We start from the raw sequence: 4,422 nt of genomic DNA, 5'->3' as shown, positions 1-4,422 counted from the left end.
AAATTCTAAATCGCTAAGCGTTGTATTACCATAAATTTGATAAAGGACGATTTGATTCATTTGTTTTGGTTCATTCTTTGACTGCTCTGCTCCTAAGAGAGTCTTTTTATTGCTAAAAAAATTTGCCGATTGGGTTGGTCCAACCAAGAAAGACATAGGATGGGAGTCCTTGGGCATTGCTTGGGCCGAGTTCAATAAAGACTGGCTACAACAAAAGATCCTTTACTGTATACAAACTAGATATCTGTCTTAATTATCGCTACGTGCTATCGGAGATAGAGTAGTGGGAGGTTGAGTCAAAAGCATTTACCACACACTAAATTCAATGATCAAGCCAATAAGTCTCTTTCTATACAAGGACTCAAGCACATAGAGGCAGGCAATGACCTTTTTTTTCATCCCTGAGTCTGTTGGAGTGCTAAAGGAAGCAATCCCATCTAATCAAGTGAAAATCCTTCTGTCTTCCATTACTCTGCAACCTCCTACCTTCATTGAGGTTTGAGTTGAGTTGTAGGAGCTAATTCGACAATCGTTTGACAGTTGCCAACAACTCAAGTATTTGACAGTGTCCTATCATAGTTCTAAGGATTGAGAATGGTGTCTGTGGCTACTGCTGTTTTACCAGCATGTCTGTCCCCAATAATGAATTCTCGCTGACCACGTCCTATAGGGATCATCGAATCAATAGCAATAAGCCCGGTTTGAAGAGGCTTATATACAGAATGGCACAAAATAATACCCGGGGTGGCAGATTCAATTAAGCTGAAATTTCACCTCTACCATCAATAGGTTTAGCCAGGGCATTTACAACACGACCCAAATAAGCCTCACTCACGGGTATTTGAGAAATTCTTCCCCTTGATTTTGAGATGGAGTTTGCTTGTTTTAGTCCATACAAGGCCTTCCTAATGAGACTTTGCTATTCATTTCGAAAGTTACTATGCTTCGCGCTCTCCTTGATAGAGATATTTCAACCTATCTAATCGTGACTTTGTTAACCCGCTTCATTGCATGATAGAGAAAGGAAAAGCGACCCCGTGCCCTACCTTTGCTTAGTAAGAAATTGGTGAAGGCATCGGGATGGGACTAAAACTATGCATTTTTGTACTCTTAATATGAAACTATGAAATTTTCAAATGAAGATAGATGTGCAGGTTTAATAATAAACTCTTTGGTGAAAATGATGATATCTTTGGGTCAAGTACTATCTTTCATTTTTGTACTCTTGAAACTATTGCATAACTTAGTGGAGCCGTGTGGGGATGGTTTCGATTTACTATAGTTCCTGCCATTTGTTGTTCTTGTTGTTAACATTGTACTTTTTGTAATATTTCATCTTGTTGTCATTGTAATTTTGAAGTCTAGTGAAGTTGGGTGTGGCCTATTTCGATTCACTAGCACCTTGTTGCTCATTTTGTAGTTCTTGTGTTAGCTTGTTCATCTTGTTGCTGTTGCTGGATTCTTCTGTTGTGGACTTAATAGTGCATCAAACTGGAAGACTCTTGTATGTACGGTAACCCTCTCTTCTGTTACTAGTGGACTATTGCACAGAAAGGGCGACAGAAGGAACCTTTCTTAGTACGCTTTTCAAGCGCTTAGCTTCTGCTAACGGTGGGGCGGAAAGGCCACGTTGTTCAATTGGAAGCCTAAGCCAAGAAGGTACGAATGAAGTGCGGGGCCCCTTTAGAAGATAGGGGGCAGCTTTCTTGTGGTAGTAATTGCGAATATCTCTCCTCTTCTTATACGTGCACAGTTTGCTTGCATGCCGCCTTAGGCACATCTCTCTTTCTTAGTTTCACGCTGGACTAATGATAATTAATATAAGCATCTCTTTAGTGTATAAGCAATTCCTTAGTGGTCGCACCGAAAGTACGGTGGAGGTTGGTTGAGGATGATGTTATGCGGCGTTCAGAACCAGTCTTGAAGTGAATGAATTATAAAGAAGTAAGGAAATGAGACGACTCTTTCTTGAATTATATCATAAAAAGATCTTCCCCTCCACACTAATCACAAGTTTTTCTCTATTTCTCTTGTATATCGTCGTAACGCCCTTAATGCTAGGTTTTGAAAAAGACTTTTCATGTCATTCCTATTTAGGTCTGATTTGGATCCCTCTGTTTTTTCCTTTTCCTTCTGCACCTTTTCCTCGAAATGAGAAAGAAGATGGTACACTTGAATTGTATTATTTAAATGCTTATTGCTTTCCAAAAATCCTACTTCTACAATTGGTAGGTCACTGGGTTATTCAAATAAGTCGTGTTTTCCGTCGGTTTCCCATGTTATAACTTTTGTACCAATTCGGTTGATCCGGAATGGATCGGTTAAACATTCCATTAGGTAGCCTGGTCTTGACTCTTCTGTGTAGTATTCATTCTCGTTCGGCTCTTGGAACCACTTCCAGTAGTGGTTGGAACAGCTCGCAAAATCCAACCACTTCACCTACTTTATTGCCCCCAACCGTTTCTCGTACCTCTATTGAAACAGAATGGTTTTATGTTATTTCATCAATTGGTTATTCATCTCTATTCGTATCTCATTTTCCAATTTTGGTCTTGATTAGTCCACAAGATTGAATGGCCAATTCTTCTCCGAACCCTTGATTCGATTGTTTTCCAAGAATGTTGCACCGGGTATGTAAGCCGTGTATCTGTAACCCTCGATTCGATTGTGTGTCACAAAGTTTTTGCGTCAAATGAAGCAGACTGTTGGTTGGTGTCTCCATACCCTGACTCATTATATGCTAAACTGGTTCATTCGCAAGTCAAGATCAACATTATTTAGATCAGAGCTCGCATTCCTCATGCAGTTGCCTAAGGGTTAGGCTGTGAGAAGGGTTTTTTTTTTAACGATGATTGTATGCCTAGTACAAATCATCAAAGTCATTAGCTGTTTCAGAGCGGTTTCGCTCTCAGTAAACTGACCAACAAACTAATCAATCGGTTAAGCTGAAAGCGATTCAATCCACATCTATGACAACCCTGCTAAAAGCACTCATTAGCTGTAGTAAGGCTTTTCCGTCTTGATAGCCTTTCTCCTTTATTGCATGGGATTCCTAGTTTAGGTAGACAAAGAAAAGTCAAAATCGAAGGAGAAATCCATGAATGGAGGCACTCCCAATCCACTTGTTGCTCGCTTTCTTTCGCTCCTCTTCTTCAATCGGGCTATGTGAGGTTACCGAGGAAAGTCATGCGAAGAATGATCGTCCATTCCCTTTCAGAAACGAGATAGTTTGTTTCGTTCATATCGAAATGAAATAAGGTTTCGTGAGTGAGGTCACATATATAAAGAATGAGTCTTTCGAGCAGGACTCAACTAGTGTGGAACTATCCAACGCTATTGTCACGCCTCAATCCTATTGGGGAGAACAGTCACCCATAGCCATAAAGGCCCGAGAGAACCAATTCATAACCTTGTACTTCCCATGCATGTAACTATGACAACCAAATGTTCTGACAAACATGATAATGTATCGATGTAAATAATTACACATGAAAGCACAAACTGATATATACAATACTTGGCCGTTGGGGCCTCCATGTCTAAAAACAAGATACTACCATAACTTTAGATTAGTCTACAAAGTCTCTAAAAGATACATAGACTTAGTTAGGGTCGGGACAAACCCCCCTGCCCTACTCTTAACCTACTGCACAATACCAAAACATATGGAACAGACTCGGAAAGCCCTGAATCAACCTGGAGCTCACCAATATGCACGGAATAGCCTGTGCTCCTGCAAGTGGGATGTATGAGCTGAAGTACCTGTGCCAGCAGCATTAGTACGAAAATATATACTAAATATGTAAGGCTGAAGGTAACAATACACGATACAAGAGCTCAATAGAAATCAGATACAAGTGCATAAGTAGTACTAGTAGACCACCTTTATATATAAATTTGTGGGACTACATACATTACGTTCCTTTCTTTATTTTTACCTTTCTTACTTCATAATCTTTGTAAGCCATATGAAATGCAAATGACCAGCTGATCAGTGGTAAATAGATACATTAGGATCGGCCCATGTTAGGCTTATGCCCCTGAGCTGCCACCTATATATAAAGATTGGGATCGGCCCATGCTAGGCTTACGCCCCTGAGCTGCCACCCACCCACATATCAAGGTATCGAGATCGGTCCATGCTAGGCTTATTCCCCTGAGCTGCCACTCCTTTTACAGATTTACGTTACTTGGTTTATTTAGCCTTTGAGATTGTTACTTTGGTGGTCATAACATTATGGTACCTTGAAATAATAACCTGCCACTAAGAGACATATAAATATGCACTTTATGCAACATAAATGAAGTAGAGAGCTGTTGGCACACCAATGAAGTGTTTAGGAGCTTAAAATAACACATGGGTCTTAATTGAGTAAATGGAGAACTTCTGAAATTTTCAAATGAAGATAGATGTGCAGGTTT

General features: G+C 40.0%; 1 pseudogene; it reads left to right on the top strand.

Moving 5' to 3' along the window:
* The first annotated feature begins 1,952 nt into the window (after nucleotides 1-1,952).
* Nucleotides 1,953-2,573, top strand: LOC124898912 (annotated as a pseudogene).
* The last annotated feature ends 1,849 nt before the right edge of the window (nucleotides 2,574-4,422 follow it).

This window comes from Capsicum annuum, chromosome 5 (genome assembly GCF_002878395.1).
Source record: "Capsicum annuum cultivar UCD-10X-F1 chromosome 5, UCD10Xv1.1, whole genome shotgun sequence".
NCBI lineage: Eukaryota > Viridiplantae > Streptophyta > Magnoliopsida > Solanales > Solanaceae > Capsicum > Capsicum annuum.
Note: the sequence above shows the minus strand (reverse complement) of the source record. Positions and strands in the feature narration are given on the sequence as shown.